This window comes from Mustela erminea, chromosome 15, assembly GCF_009829155.1.
Source record: "Mustela erminea isolate mMusErm1 chromosome 15, mMusErm1.Pri, whole genome shotgun sequence".
NCBI lineage: Eukaryota > Metazoa > Chordata > Mammalia > Carnivora > Mustelidae > Mustela > Mustela erminea.
In genome coordinates, this window is record NC_045628.1 from 5,568,451 (window position 1) to 5,585,663 (window position 17,213).

Consider the following 17,213-nt stretch of genomic DNA (forward strand, 5'->3'; position numbering starts at 1 on the left):
GGGGGTACTAAAGGTATTTGGGGGGAGGGGATGAAAAAGGCCCCCATCCCTGGAGCCAGATACTCCAGGCCAGACTGACTTGCTGCCAATCACAGCCCCAGCCCAGTGAAGAATTTGTAGGTTTCAAAAGCCCCCCCAAGTCCCAGGAGGTTCCCATGAAAGGCTGGTTTTGGAAGCAGCGATCTGTGTGGCACCTTCCTGGCAGACTTGTCCTAAAGAAAGGTTTGTGGAATAAATGCTTTTCTTCAAAAAAAAAAAAAAAAAAAGAAAGAAAGAAAGAAAGAAAAAAGAAAGTCTCCAAAAGCCCGCAGTTTCAGGTGATGCTATCTACTCCATCATTTCATTCCATGGCACCTAACTGCCCTATCGCGGCAAATCCAAGCTCCTGGGCCCAGTTTACAGCCGAGTGACTAAGCGGGAGGCTCCACCCTCCAGACCCAGGTCGCTAATGGGCGGTCTGGAAGGAAACAAAAGAAGAGCCAAGTGTTGCATTTTCAGCTGACACTGTGGCCTTTATTGCAAAATAATGACCAAAGACACCATGTCATTGTTCCCACCTAGTGTTTGAAACTAACTTCTCCAAACTGGGTCGGTCAAACTCCATGAAGAAATAAAACACACCCCAGCCATTACCCTTTTCTAATGGGTGAGAAGGAAACACGGAAACTTCTCGCAGAGGAGGTCACACTCAGATGCTTCGCATTTCTCTGTCTGAAGGGTCAGCCTGCTCCTGCAGGGACAGTCCCTGCCTGGGTGGTGAGCTCTCCCCACCGTCTGCGGTCTGCTCCCCTGTAATGTCACTTTCCTTGTTGGTATAAGAGTTGCCCTTTCAAACACTGGGAGAAAGAGTCCCAGTAGAAAGGAGAAAAAAATACATACACGTATCAGTACTGGCTGTCATGCACCTTGCTGTCGGTCTCGGGACCCGACCCAGAGAAGGATCAATCAAAGGCAAAAACCACCCAGAGGAGGAAAAGTCACTTCCCTAATGGGTGTACCAAAGGGTGATTGGCTTGGGTAGTAAATGAGTCTTAGGAGAATCAAAGGACACACAGTGGGTACTGTCCAAAAGACTCCAGCCTGCGTGTTCTGCTGCTTTTGTGTTTCCAGTCGATCTGGGATGACAGTTGTGGTCTTTACACTCTAGATGTGCTTGAAGGCAACTTTTCCATGTTGTAATGGAAGAGTCTTGCCTATTCTCGGTTTTCTAGGTAGAGTCTTGCCTGTTCTTGGTTTCATTTATCGGCGACGGGGGAGAGGTTAAAATAATGTATTTATCTGTAATAAAACATAGCATACCAGGTTGGATCAATTTTTTAGTTATTAAACTCTGCCCCAGAAGCTAGAGAGGCATTCATCTCAAGATGTTTATGCTGTGATACGATCATTAACGAAGTCTCTTCCAACCAGTTCTCCACATGAAGTTAACTATGTTTTTAAAAACAACCAACACCCTCATTAAAAAAAAAAAAAAAATGCCCCTATGTATAAGGACACAGCACAAGAGAAATCATGCCAGCCCAGCTTATGACCAGTCGCAGACACCGCTGAATGTGTTCATTGCAGGGAAGGTGAGCCCTCGCTCGCAGCTCTTTCTGCTGCCCACGGCTCCGTGGTCTTTCCACACATCCCATCACTTTCTGTACAGCCTCGCCTGTAGAGGGAGAGGGCGGACTCCGACACACTGAAGGTCACTTTTAGCTTTAGCTGGATTTGAAGTGAAGATGCCAGCTGAAAGGCTGTACAGAAGTGCCTTGATGTAAGCTCTTTATCCCGGGGTCCCCTGGGGCCGAGCTCTGAAGGGTTATGGGAGTGCACACTCACACCCCGCCGCCTTTGGGCTGCACTTGACCATCTTCCCACCGCCTGCAACAAGTTCACATGTGGGGCTCTGGGCCCTGCTGCCCCCCCCCACCCCTTCCTGGCATGGAAAGAAAATTCAAAAAGGTCCAATAACTAGCAAGGTATACATACTGGTGGAAGGGGGAGCCGTGCTCTTGTGGTTCAGCCTTTTATTCATAATCGCCGAGCAGATCTTTTTTCTTCCTTTACAGATAGTTTCGGACCACTGCAAGCTGGGCCCAGCTTCTACCGAAATACTTCGGGGGAAGCCACCACGGGCCAGGCAGTGGGTGAGGCGTGGGCGGTGGTCTCTGCACCGGCTAGGGAAGCCCACCTTCCCTTCATCTTCCTCCCAGGCTTGAGACTCACTTGCTTGGTATTTGATTCTTTTCACGCTGGTACCTGGAACACATCCTTGTTATGTGTCCCTCCTTTAGAGTTTATACTTCTGCTTCTGTTGTTGCGGGCAAGGAATTGTGTGACTGGAGAAATGTCCTTTAGTTGATAATAGAGCTATTATTCCCCAAGTGCCATTCATACCTAAGAAAATGACTAGAAATGTGTGTGTGTGTGTGTGTGTTGTTTTTAAAGCCATGGTGACTCTATCCTAAAAAGTCCAAGAACAGTAGGAGAGATAAATGTCATCAAAGAAAATTGCTTAAAATCAACTGAGATCTGAAGCCAGACCCAACAAGACCGTCCTTCAGGTGTAGCATTTGTGTTTGGTGGCTTCGTTAACACAACCTACAACAAGACCCAAAAAAGTGGTAGGCATTCATGTCCACTTCGAAGCTCCAGGAAGTGGAGAACTTACAACGAAGTGAAACAAAACAAACGCTACAGGAGGAGGTCCTGGCTTCTTCCATCTGTCACTTGGGTCCCTACGTACCTGGTCTCTCCGTTCTTTATCACCTGGCGACTCCGTAGGTCCCTTAAGATCCTGAGCGCGACGTGAGAGTCTCCCTAACCATTACTTCCAGGCTCTATGTTGTACATGTGTAAAGTAGTGCAGTTCGGATTCCTCTGCATCCTTGTGATGATGTGGAGTGGAGAAAGCCTACAGCCCGAGGCAGCGGGGACACCTCTGTCTGGACTCCTGGCTCCTGGCAGGTCCCCAGGCCAACCACCGCTGCCTCTGCGCCAAGGCCAACCATCGGAATGTGGGGACTTCCTAGGCTTTGACTCAATGACACGTGCCCGGTTCTGAAGTGCAGCTAATAAAAACACAGGTCAAAAAGTACTATCTGGCTCTTCATCGGGGAGTGCGCACAGGTTAGCAAAGGGTGAGGACGGCAGAGGGGCCGGAAGACCATGGCGTCCAGCAGCCTCAGCAGGGCACCTTCGTTCAGACTGGGCCAAGGATTCCAACCGGGAGCTCACGTGGGCAGACTCGGGCTTATCTCCAAGCCTCGAAGCTTCTGCCCAGGGAGTACACACACGGTTGTATCCCACGTGCATCTAGTTAGCACGGCGTGTGTGACGGGCTGTGCACTGAGAATGGGGCTTGGCGACGTGGAAGACAAAATCCCTCCTTATGGAGAGGCTCCGAGTCGGGTCAGCAGCGCTGCTCCTGCACGGAGAACAGCGACACGTCTCGCATGTGCGCAGGAGAGGAAGGACGATTCTAGCGACTGTATGTTTTATTCCGTATAAATAAAACTGTAAGTTTTATTCTGCCTAAAAACGTGGAGTCTGTTAGTAGACTTCTTTCCATCCACCTGCGTCTTCTGTTCCTGCGGGTTAAATTTCTTTCCTTTTAAATCTTTCCTTGCATATATGCCAACGGGCTGCTTAGGAAGCTAAATTTAGTATAACTGCTCTTCCAAACATCCTAGGAGTTTGCCTGAAGTGCCTGCCTCTGGCCTTAAAGGGCAAATCAAAACATTTCCCATTGGTTTCTAGCCCACATTACAATGCGTATGTGTATTTGAAAGGCCGTTTCTTGGCTATAATTGGTAGGTTTCTTGTAGCCAGTTCTGAGGAGAGAATTGCAGAGAGCTTTATGTCTGCTAACAGCAGTTAGCACTGAGCTCAAAAACAGCCAGAAAAAAAAAAAAATGCAGTTTGACCATCTGGGCTGGTTGCCAGAGTGACCCACAAGTTACGTGCAACGTAAGCGCTTCAGACGACCAGACACAGGATTGCTCCTGCAGAAACCCGGGTGTCTGCCTTTCAAGTGTCCTGCTCATGAAGGGGAGAGGAAAGATAAGAAGCTCCTCCTGCCAACCCCCTTAAATATTTTAGATAAAAATAATGACTGTGTTAATCTCACTCCAACGTCACCGAATTTATTCCTCCCCTCCTTCTGGCCAAGGGTCAAGAAAAGACTAGAACACACCATTTTCCAGGAGCGTATGTGTCCGTGGTTCATAGCGTATATAGCAGTCATGGGTAGGTCTGTTCGGAATGTCTCCCAGACGAGGTCGAAACACTGGTCCCCATTGCCAAAGAGGAAGCTACGATTCCCTGTGGCAGACAATGGCAGTGGCAAGCACGCCTCGGTGGCTCCTTCTCTACCGCTCCCTCGCCGCACCGAGGGCTCTGGGTTTTGGTTGCAGGGCATTCCGAGTGTGGGAAACCAATCATAGACTGTGCAAAAAGCAGTGAGCAGGGCTCATAAAGCTTTGTGTGTGGTGAGCACTCACCGGAACGGCAGCGGACCTCACCTCCCGAAGAACGAGGCGCAGGGACACCCTCCTCCCTGAGTCACCGCCACCTCCAGGACTCAAGAGAGAAGGGCTTCGAGTCCGACGGCTTTCATCCCCCTGTGCATTGTTTTTTAAGAGTCTCGTTGTTGCCGACTTTAATAGCAGATTTTGGAAAAGCGCTTCAAATAAGGCAACAGAATTTTTTAAGCAACATCACCAGCCAAGCAGGTACTGTGATTATTGGTCATTAAGCAGTTTAAAGAGTCTGGTTCTGCTTAATAAGGTCCCCCGGCTTTTTATGGGCCTGCACAGAAATTCTTTTGGAGAACTCGTTCCACAGCAAACCATCATCACCACTGTTTTCTGTGATGTGTCTTGATTTCAGATTTTGATGTCTGATTTCTGACATTTTAATACGGCTACTTCTGGATTCCATCTACAGGAACCCTAAGGTGGAAAGACCGGAGATCTGTGAGCCTCTCTGCTCTTAAGTGGTATGCTTTTTGTCACTTTGTTTCACTTTACTTTCCTTAGCTTTTGACTGGGAGAATTTAGAGATAGAGTGCAAGCTGAAAGACCAGAACAACAAGCTGGCATACATCTACCATGTAAATGCGACGGTTAGCCTTTTGTACCTATGTCCGTGCTCTGTGTACACACGGCACACACATACAACACTCCCTCACACACACAATTCTTTTTTTTTTTAATATTTTATTTATTTATTTGACAGACAGAGATCACAAGTAGGCGGAGAGGCAGACAGAGAGAGAGGAAGGGAAGCAGGCTCCATGCTGAGCAGAGAGCCCGATGTGGGGCTCGATCCCAGGACCCTGAGATCATGACCTGAGCCGAAGGCAAAGGCTTTAACCCACTGAGCCACCCAGGTGCCCCCCACACACAATTCTTTAGCTAAGCATTGGAAAGTAGTCACAGACTTCCTGACCCACATCTTAGCATCTAAGAAAAAAGAATCCCCTTCATGTAACCATAATACCATGATCAAGCTTGATGAAAAAAAACCAAGAATTTCATGATATAATCAGTTAGTCTGTTAAATTTATCTCTTTAGCTTTCTTATTTTGGACAAAAATAGTACTATACCTACATCTCATAAAAATGATGTTTCCTTAAAATAACAAAATAAAAATTAAAAAATATATATATATATGTGTGTGTGCATATATACATATATATTTCCATACATATATTTCTATATGTTTCCATATATAGAGATATATATGGTGTATATAGATATATAAATGTAATTCCGTATTTTAACATATATATGTTTCCTTTCCCAGCCCCTCCTTCATCCCTCAAAATAACCATCATAAACAGGTTCTATTTTATCCGTTCAGAAAAATAGTTCTTGCATATAAATTTTAAAAAATTTATACATTTATAAAATTTATACATTCATACAAAAATAAATATACATTTTAAAAATCTCTATAGAGATTACAAGGTACACATTATTTTACAGGATCCTTTTTAAATAAATAATGCGTCTTGGAGATCTTGCTTCATTGGTACATTCAGACCCCCCCTTTTTCACAACTATATAATATGCCACCGTTCTTTTAAATCGTCGCCCACTAGCAAAATTTGGTTTTTAAGCTCCTACACACAATACATCTCGAGGCAGAGACAGCAGAACTCATCAGATAATTTGCATACTCTCTTATTTTTCTCAGCCTCACTTGCAATTAGGTCCAGAGGGTGCAGCTCAAAGACAGTGGGAGCTTGATCGGCCCGGGTCCCAAGTGGAAGTGGGGCAGACCCCCCTGCTGATCTGTGCTGCTTTCCATGCTCTGCAGGAGAGCTCGAATTTCCTTGTTGAGACAGAAGATGGGGAGGATGGTCTGCTATCACAGCATGTGCCTACCCACCGTGATTTATACGTGCTTAACATCTTATGGTATTTTCCCAAGTGTATCCTTCTATAAGCTGAATTCCTAGCGGTGGTGTCGCTGTATAAAAGGGAATGCACATCTGGAGTTCTGATAGATACTGTTCGATTACCTTTGATTTTCTCTTAACTTTTTTTTTCTAGTTTAAATTATAACTTCCACTCCACTCCACTGCCTCTTTTCTCCAGTTTGTTTGCATTTTTACTCTGTGATGTCCTTTAAAACCTGCACGAAGGAAATGGGATGAGGAAGATGGAGAGCAGAAGGGTGTGTTGTCTACACATCAGTGTTCGTTAGTGTATTTGAAATTAACATGGGGCCAGTGTGTGCGGGACCCAGTGTGTGCGGACTCATCCAGACTGTGGTCTTGAGCTGAGATCATGATGCAGGCTTCTATTTCACTTCCTGCAGAGCAGATGCCTTGCTCTAAAGCAAACTTGTATTACTAAGTATCCAGGACATAATGTAACTTTCGACTAGTAAGATTTAGGCAAGTCATTCCCTCATGAATTGCTTTGTTATGGCTTTGTTTTTGCTATGTGCATGTGGACAGGGATCCAGAACCAGTCAGAGGTTGTGCTGATGGTTTTACGGAAGCATTACAAGACATGGGCGTTATATACTGAGCGACTCCCTCAAATGACTCCTCATTTGCCTAAAATATGCTGGGAGCTTAGAAGGAGAAATGGAAAGCACCAAAGATAAAGCTTCTGTTGAAGGAGAATTCGCAGCCTAGTACTTAAACCTTGGTTTTCAAGAGGAACATCTTCTTTTTTAGAAAAAAAGTTGTTTATTAAGAGAAATAAAATTTGGGGAAAACTAAGAGTTGTTCTAAGCATTACGACTCTCAACTAAAGCAGTTCCAGAAACATTGATTTTCCATTTTAAAACAGCACTTCCCGTACCCCAAGCCAGAGGTCCAGATTCCATGACGACTCTTGAGTGAGCCCAAGAATCCTTTTTTTCCCAACAGGCATGCAGGATCGCTGACGAATACACGGCTGATAACAGCTTGATGTTTGCTCTGTCGCGGGCTCCGTGTGTTCAGTGAGGAGGCTTAAACGCTCTACCGTAATTCCAGCCGCCAGATACGGAGGAGCAATGGATATGAGGAGATATGCATGTAGTATATTTTTTTCTTGGTCAATCATTAAAAACTCCTTAGAGCTAGAACTCAAATTTAGAGCTGGAACCCTAGGTCAGGCTGTGTGTGTGGTTGTCCACTGTTCTTGCATGAGGCTCCAAGGTCCGCATCCCTGGTTAGACACCTGCTCTCTCAGCATCCTCAAGGCCCGTCGGGGCCTCACTTGTCTGCGCATAGGAAGGATGGGTCAGAAACAGAGACGCGGCCAACACACCAGGGACTTTATGCCGAGGCTCTAGCAAAGGAGAAGGGTTTGGTTGTTTGGGTTGGATTTCATGCCCCTTGGCTTCATCCTCCCTCCCCACCATCCAGACCTCGAGCCCTGGGGTCTCCCCCAGGAACTGGGCGTGCATTCCTGCAGGCTGAGCCCCTTTCTCCCAGCGCCACACTGCAGAGTCGGCTTTGGCTTGAACCACACCCACTGGGGTCTACCTGGTCAGTATCTCAGCTTCTCTCTGCCACATTTCAACCGTCCACTCTGATGAACAGATTCTAGAGGCTGGAAGGCTTTGCTCAGGAAACACATGGTTTATTTAAACTCGTGCCTTCTGAAGACTATGCTCATTTTTCTTGTTTTTCCCAATAAAATGTCAGCTTGGAGCAAGTCAATAGAGAACTATTTTTTTGGCAATAAAAACTTCTCTGTAACATTCAACCTGTGCCTTCCCTGTCCAGATAAGGCTGGCTCGGGCCTCAGCTCCCCGGACCAGTGAGCACAAGACAAGCAGGATCTGTTTTTCTTTTCTTCGTTCCTCTTTTTCACACCCTGCACACTTCCATTTTTTTCTTATACGCATTGAAGAACTGGGCGAGGCTGTTAATTAGTTCAGCACACACACCATCCGTAGCCAACGGTGAGAACCAAGAGGAGAGAAAATGGAGTCTGTCTCTTCTCTCTCAGGCTCCTCCCCTTTCTCTTTTGCCAATTTCCACAGGCAGGGAAATAGCTCCCAGGGCTCATGTTCTGAGGACGTGAGCCACGGGAGGCTTACACTGAGCATTATCAAAACACATTAGAAAAAGATCAAATTGCAAGGAAGAGCAGGCTTGGCCCGGCCGGGGCCGTCCCCCCCTGAGCTGAGAATCCGGTGGAATGCAGCTCCAAGCAACGGCGCTCCTCAGATCTTTGCTACTTCCTGGGCAAAATCCGCCAGCCGCGGCCCTCCTGCTCGATCCAAACCGTGCAGGGTTTGAAATGTGAAGAAGGTCTTGCAAAAAAACGCCATGCCACCACACCATGGCTGGCTTTCTTTCTTTCTTTCTTTTAAAATGTGATTTTATTTATCTTTTTTTTTTTCAGTGCTCCAAAATTCATTGTACACCACCGCTTTTTTGAAAGAGCGGCACCCCGCGAGTTTGCATTGGAAAGGGATGGCAGTGGGAATCTGCTCCTGCCGCTTCTTCCCGAAGGTTCTTGAGAAGACCACTTAACCTCCCGAGACCTCGGTTTCTTCATCAATGAAAAGAGGTCTATTAACACCCACCTTGAAGAGCTGTTGTGAAGATTAGTGGAAGTAGCACACGTAAACAGTTCTGGAAGATAATAGACACTCCGTAATGATCTGTGCACAGTGCTTCCGTATTTCACATGGCTGATCCGAAGTCTTGGCTTTGTGATAGATTTTGCTTTGACCACACGTGATCCTTGTTGCTGGTTTTTTTCAGCCCATACCTCTTAATGGACATTATGCAGCATTTGCACACATACAACATCTTTAGATGTGTGTCAACAAAAGGGAGAACCATTAGCAGTTTTTTTCCCAGAATAATGAAAGAACAAATTCTGTTTGCCCCTCATGGTTATGCCTCTATTATTTAAGCCAACATATGCTTTATATTAAAGTGCTACTGATTCAGACCCGAAGGGAGACCTTGTCTTCCTTGGTTTGTACCCTGAGTCGACCTCTCACAATGAAAAGGTGCACATCGGGCATCGAGCGTCTCAGTGCTAACGTTCCAGCTCCCCCACCAGCATTCCACGCTGGGGGCTGCGGCTGGAGCACAGAATGTTTCTGCACACAAGGCAGAGAAAGGTGTTGACAAACAGCCACTGAGTTCCGGCATCAGCGGCTTTGTGGTAGGTTTGCTTCCGGACGCAACCACAGGAGTGGAACCCTCCCAGGTTCCAGAGGACCCGGCCATCTTCACAGCGCATGTAGTGAGGGTGCAAATTCTGCTCCAGCTAAATGCTGTCAGCTGGCCTGTGTCCTGTTCCAAATTCCTATTTTGATTCCTAATCCCCAGCACCTCCAGGTGCACCGTACTTGGAAACAGGGTCCTTAAAGAGGAGATCGAGTTAAAGGGAAGCCACTGGGTGGGGGGTGCCTGAGCGGATAGGACTGGTCCTCCTAAGAAGAGGGAATTTGGACACAGACATGCACAAAGGGAAGACGATGTGAAGACGCAGGGAGAAGACGGGCATCTATCTGCAGGTCAGGGACAGAGGCCAGGAACACAATCTTCCCTCCTAGCGCTTGAAAACGAACCAACCCTGCCAACACCTTGACCTCAGACTTGAGCCTCCGGGGCTGTGAGAAAATACGGATCTCTTGCTTAGCCACCCTGTGTCTGGTATTTCGTTACATCAGCTCCAGCCAGCAAGTACACCAAAAATCTGCTGTAATTAGTTATTGGTCTGAAGGAAATTCCTGGACGCCTCGTCACCTGCTTTCTACAACATACGAAGCTGTGAACTTTCGCCGGTATGAGGAAGAAAGATGCTTCAGTAGAAAACCAGACAAGGTCTCGGGCAGGGGCCGGCACATGTTTTCTGTAAAAGGCCAGATAGTAAACCTTCCAGCTTGCTGGCCGTGAGCTCTCCGCGGTGCCGCGCGATCCTGCTGTCGTCGTGGGAAGGCGGCTGTGGACCAGTCAGGGAACAAAGAGGGAGAGGCCGGGTCCCAATAAACTTTCCAGAAGCAGGTGGGAGCCTGCATTTGCGGCCTCCTGGAGTAGAGCACGGCATTCAGCGGAACCCATTCATGCCTTTCTGTGCCTTTGACTGGCTTCCGACTCTGTAAGCCTTAGATGACTGACGGCAATGCAGTGTCGTCTGAAGGAGTTCAGTGGACTTTCCTTCTCGGTTGTGGAAGAGGCTGGTTTTGCCTTCCTCGGCACATTCAGTCATTCCACATTCCTGACATAAGATTGTGTCTTTCCTTTGTTTTTTCTTGAAAGCCGTTTGTTGCCTCTTACCAGTTCCCGTATTAACGTGTAATCTTTAACGGGTGCCCATTTTCATATTGGTTTCAGAGTGAGGATTCGGCCCATTTTTAGACAACGATTGCTTTAACCCTGGTGAAGGGATTATGTCATCCAGGCAGATAAAAACTCTGGCTCTTTTGTCCTACAAAAATGCAGGGAAGCCCAAGTGTATGAAGCAGTGAGTAAGAAGTTTTTGGTTTTTTTTGTTTTTTTTTTTCTATTGTTTGTTTTGTGTTTGTTTAAGGGGGGCGAGAGGGAGGAAGGAGAAGCAGAGGGAGAGGGAGAGAGAGAATCTTAAGCAGGCTCCACGCTCAGCACAGAGCCCGACTGGGCTCAGGATCTCAGGAACCTGAGATCACCACCTGAGCTAAAATCAAGAGTCAGAAGCATAAGTGACGGTGCCACCCAGGTGCCCCAATAATCAAGTTTTGATGTAGTGGGCTGTTTCTTTGTCCTGGTTTGATGGGTGCCAGAGGGACATGGGCAGTCAAACAAAGTGACAAGAGCCTGGAACTCAATGATCTTGGCCCACATTGCAGATGAAACCTTTTTTTTTTTGGTGACCTTGGCAACTCCCGCAATCTCTGCTGTCCTGAGTTTTCTCACCGTAAGGTGGGCGTGATGGTAGTTCCTACCTCGGGAAGTGTTCCAGAAATCATACGAGCCATTCACATGAAAGATTTGATACAGATGCAGCACTTTCTAAGAGCAGGAGAAACCACATGCTGGCTAAGTAAATGCAGGCTGGTATTATTATAAAGACAAGAATGAAGACACAGAGAGTTTGAGGGTGTGTGCAACAAAGCCAGAAAAAGCTTTGCCCTACTCTAAATTTGTCTGGGGGGTAGCATCTCGCCCCTGGAGAGGACAGTGAGCAGGAAAGTGGCATCCTGGCCAAAAGCCTCACATTTTCATATCTCCCAACCTGATAAGAGCCGGGAATTTCCTTGCAAATTTTCTGCCAATGATTCATACTTGCAATTTTTATGATAACTTGGAAACAAAAACACACAGTCACAAAGCCATTCCCACCAAGGGCTGGGGATGGGGACAGGCCATGCTTCTGCTGTACCCAGCACACCAGGAGGAACTGCTGAGTCCAGAAGGCGTGTGAGGGTCAGATTGCGACAGCGGCCTGAAACGATAGGGCTTACGAAGTCAGAAGTTTTGTCTTCTTCAGGGTTGCTTTGGATTTCTTAGCTCAGATCTCTGCTGATTATGAACGCACCCAGTCTGAAAGCACGCTAGTTAGGTCTTAGGTACTTTGTATGCCTGTCTTTGCAGCAATTATTAATTTTGTTTTTTTATTTTTTATTTTTTAAAGATTGAATTTATTTATTTGAAAGAGTCAGTGAGAGAAAGAGCCCCGCCAGCGGGGAGGAGCTGAGGCAGAAGGAGAAGCAGACTCTCCGCTGCGCAGGGAGTCCCAAGTGAGGCTTGATCCTGGGTCTCAGCGGTCATGACCTGAGGCACCCAGAGGCTCCTAATTTTATTTTTTAAATGGTTCTGTTCAAATTCTGCCTCAAAATGTCTGCACATACCAAAATCAAGCTCCACAAATTGCACAATGACCTGCAAGTCTGCGGACATCTAAGCCAGAAGCCTGAGGGATACAGGATGAAGATGGCTCAGCCCATCCCACGACTTCTGGGTCGGTGTCCTTGGGTGCCCAAGGGAGGGTGCAGTCGGGCCTCTGTGAGGGCTGCTGTTCCTGTGACATCCCCCCGGAAGTTACCCCTACAGAGGCTCCCACACAGCTGCCATCCCCACCCCACCCCACCCCAGGTTAGCAAAGGTGATGGTGGACACAGTGTGATCAGGAGGAGCCAGCCATCAAGGGAGGAGGGCGAGAGGATGCCCTGTTGCCACGGCTGCCTCGCGATTGCCATCGGAAGCGACTCACAGGTGTGTGCAGCTTCATCTCTCGGGGGCTGTGTCTAACTCATGCCATGAAGATAATATGCTCCTTTTGCTCTCACCATGAAAGAAGCAGACAGAGAGCTGTTGCTGTGCTCCAGAGGCAGGGGGACCTGATACCTTCGCCCAGACCGGGATCGGGAAGCAGATGGGCATTTCCAGACAAGCTCCAGTTAACTCAGCAAGAGCGCCAGCCCTGGAGATGCTGTCAAGGTCTTTTGATGGTAGCCCAGTTCCACACTATGCCATCACTTAGCACGACCCCACGGCCCTCCCACACCGTACAACCGAATGGAAAGTTTCATGGAACAACAGTTACCATTATTGTACGCTTAAAAAAAAAAATCTAACTCATTACATTATTTCACGATTTCCTCCAACTTCCTGTGGGTCAAAGCCCACAATTTGAAAATCACTGATAGAGGAGTTGTAGGACTCCCCAGGGGAGCTGAGGGTAATATGGGCATTACCTGAAGGAATTAATGAAGTGAGCACTATTCTTGCATCTGCATGGCTACCCTTTAAATCTTGCCTCAGGATGAGTGTGGCTTTCTAACAGTCCGTGCCTCAGTGTTCTTATCTATAAATGAGGGAAGTAAGAGGGCCTGTCTTGCAGGGTCACTGTGATGGTTAGATGGACTAATAACACACATAAAACAATACCATCTACGGTAAGACAGTTAGCTTCTATCGCTGTTGCTGCTGTTGTGTTTATGTAAAGCAGATGTAGTGACCAGTGAAAGATACAGTTTCTATTTATTTACTTTTATTGGGACATAACTGACAGGTAACATTGTATTAGTTTTGGCTATGTAAGGTAATGACTCTATATTTGCATATACAGCAAAACCTACAGTATTCAAAATAATTATTTAATTTCTTAAAAACCATAGCTGAGAATGAAAGTTTTTGCGTCCTTTGACTTCCCGTTTTAGGGCAGGCATGAAAAACTGCAATTATAAGGCATAAGAGAAAATGAGCAGCCCCCACAGGGTTTGTCTTAATAATCTTTGCCGATTACTTGCCATTGACACCATTTCCAAATAATCTATTATCAGGACAACATGCCCAGGGAAGGAATATTGACAAGCCTTTCTTTATTTTAGAGAAACCACCATCTCTGTTATGAAGATCTCCACCAAAGTCTCAATCAACGCTTTTGTTGGGACAGCTAGAGGCTCAATTCTGAGATTGTACTTTGTTAATCACACATGGGGTGGGATCTAGGCTGGTGTCTGAACTCCTTCCAAGACAGGTTTACATCCTAGGTGCATTTCACCCGCCCTCCCCCCCCAACTGAAGGTCTTTTGTTGGTCTTGCTCATGAGTGGCCATGACAGGGGGAGAGGAGAGGGGAACCAGCTCGTGAGAGGAGGGACCCTCTGCACGATAGACAGCAGACAGTACCATCTGCTGGCAACACGGGAAGATGGGGAAACAGAGGGACCCGGACACTGGCCTGCCCGATGCTTGTGTCTATGAGGAGCCGAGTAGTTCCTTGGGAAAAGATCTCTGGAGAACCAGAAGGAGACTGGGCGCCTCAGTTTGATTCAGGCTCTGCTTGCCAAGATGCCAAGGGAGGCATGACTCAGAACATAACACTGCCCCAGAGAGCCCCCAGCCCATCTCTCCCATGATCTCATCAGAGTCCTTCCTGGCCAAGGGACTACAATCAAAGCAATGTACAAAGTAGAAGAATTTTACCAACATCTCTGCTGTCTGGTGAGATCTAACTCCAGTTCAGAAAAGATCCAAGTAAGCCAACCACCAGCCAGGTACCATGTCTGGCTTGCCTCCAAAGGCTCAGCTTTGCCAATGCCGGGCCAGCCACCAGACACCAGCAGCGGAGCCTTCCATGCTGGGGACCCTCTCAGGCAGCGGCCACAGTGGTCCCACCATGGGCAAGGCTGTCACAAAGCAGGGACCTTGGTGGATACTGGGTCACTTAGCAGTAGGAGAACGTGTCTTACAGTTGGTCAGAGCAGAAGAAGGAAAATGGTGATGGTGTCCTGGTCATCCAGAGGAATTTGTTCAGTGCATATCAGACCCTCCTGGAGAACTCTTACACTCACTAAGGGGCATTTAAAGAAGTTTGAAAGGAAGGTAGACTTGTTAGAGAAACCCTGAGTCACGAGCATACCCGGGAGCCCTTTCACCCTCCATGAGCGATCCCAGCAACACGAGTCCTCTTTCCTGTCACCTACAGCTGGAGTTTGACACCCAGGCTGGTTTTATAGACATTATTTAGGGATCTGTGAACTTAAACAGAAAGCAAAACCAAAAAAACCTATACTTTTATACCATCTAATCTCTCTTACATGTGAAATAAAACAAACACAAAACAAGCTCATAGAGGATAGCTTGGTGGTTGCCAGAGGCCAGGGTTGGGGCGGGAGAAATGGGGGAAAAGGATCAATAAAAAACAAAAAACAAAACAAAGAATAACTCCCAGTGCGAACAGAAGCATTTTCTTTTCCTTTCTTTCCTTTTTTTTTTTTTTAATAAAGATTTTATTTATTTATTTGACAGAGAGAGATCACAAGTAGGCAGAGAGGCAGGCAGAGAGAGAGGAGGAAGCAGGCTCCCTGCTGAGCAGAGAGCCCGATGCGGGGCTCGATCCCAGGACCCTGAGATCATGACCTGAGCCAAAGGCAGCAGCTTAACCCACTGAGCCACCCAGGCGCCCCCCCCCCTTTTTTTTTCTTTTTTAAGGATTTTTGTTTATTTGGCAGAGAGAGAGAGAGCGCTCAAGTAGGAAGAACAGCAGGCAGAGGGAGAGGGAGAAGCAGGCTCCCCACTGAGCAGGGAGCCTGATGCGGGGCTCAATCCCAGGACCCTGAGATCATGACCTGAGCCGAAGGCAGAGGCTTAACCCCCTGAGCCACCCAGGTGCCCCCAAACAGAAGCATTTTCATCATCGACTGCACATCTCCCTTCCCAGGATGACTCTAATCCAGCACCACTCTCTACCGAGTTGGCTCAGCTTGGTCAGCAGGTGATTTCTAGAGAGATGGCTAAGTCAGAGAGCAGGGAACAGGAGCTGTGGTGGCCAGGAGTCAGGCCCCAGAAGATGAGTCAAAGCAGAGAAGGAAACTCGAGGATAAGAAGTGGGGACAAGGGGCAGGAATCCATTAGAGTCTGGAGAACCAGACGTCAGGATGAGACCTGGAGCAGAGCACCAGGAGCCTGTAAAGAGAAGCGAGTGTCCCCACCTGGTTAGTTCCCGGGGCTCTGGGCTCAGTGACTCAGCCCAGGCAGGGCCGCCCTCCCCGGGGACACCAGCCTGATTGCAGACTGCTGGCCCCACCCCTGCGGCCCAAAGCCAAACCTCACCTCTGTGATAGGCACTCGGCTTTGTGAGGGAGAAGCCAGGTGCGTGTTCTCAAGAAGGCTGCCTCACAGCCGGGGACACGACTTCTGTGCCCAGGAGAGGCAGTGAAAGAGGGGTTGGTTTTCTATTTAATTAATTAATTATTTATTTTTTTGTATATGAGAGAGAGAGAGAGAGATTGAGAGAGAGACAGAGAACACGAGCTGGAGAAAAGGGTAGGGGGAAGGGAGAAGCAAACGCCCCTCCGAGCAGGGGAGCCCCAAACAGCACTTGATCCCAGGACCCCAGGATCATGACCCCAGCCGAAGGCAGACGCTGAACCAACTGGGCCACCCAGGCATCCTGAAAGAGGGGTTCTTGACCAATTTTTGAGCCGAGGACTCCTTCAGCAATCTGGTGAGGCCCAAGGTCCCTGACAAGGAGCGGAATTGTAAAGCCTATAAACACAAAATACAGAGAGCCCCAAAATATCAAGTCACGGGGATGCACACCTGCAAATGACAGATGCTGTAAAAATTCTCAGGGAGTAAATATCTTGCATTTGGAAAATAAAATAAAATACATAGGACACTCAAGAAACCAATTATAGTGAAATTAAGTTATCAGAGGAAACCAAATATCCTGAAATCTGCTTCTGAAAATACTAGAACCAGCGTGAGGTAGAAGCATGAGTGCCTTCCCATTAGCAGCACGTACGCCGCGCGTTCTTGTGGAGAGAGGTTGGGGAGCTCCCCTGCTTCCCCGAGAGCCGCACGAAGCTCCCGGCGAGACTTCCCTGACTTAGAGTCAAACATCCCAGCTCCCAAATGAAAAACTTTGAGGACGGAAGTTACCACGTGGCAATATTAAAAATGGCTTGAACCGATGGTTGTGGGCACGAGGAGGGGCTTTGCCATCAGACCCGCTGCTGGAATCCTAGCTCAGTCACCACTCGGTGCCCGGAGAGAGAAACAACCCCACCTGCCCTGGCCTCCATTCTTGCTGCTGTCATAAGAGACCCCCGAGGGGCTTCCGAGGAGAGCCCGAGACCTCCTTCGAGGTGCCGGACATGTGGCTGAGCACTTGCTCTGGACCCCCTCTGTCTTACCCCTTTCTTGTCTGCAGTTCAGGGAACTGAGTCCACTGGCTCCAGGGAACAAGAAGGTAAGGGAGTTAGAATTCGCTTAGGAACTCCTCAGTGGCTTCTCTGCAGAAGTGGCCTTAGCCGAACTGTGT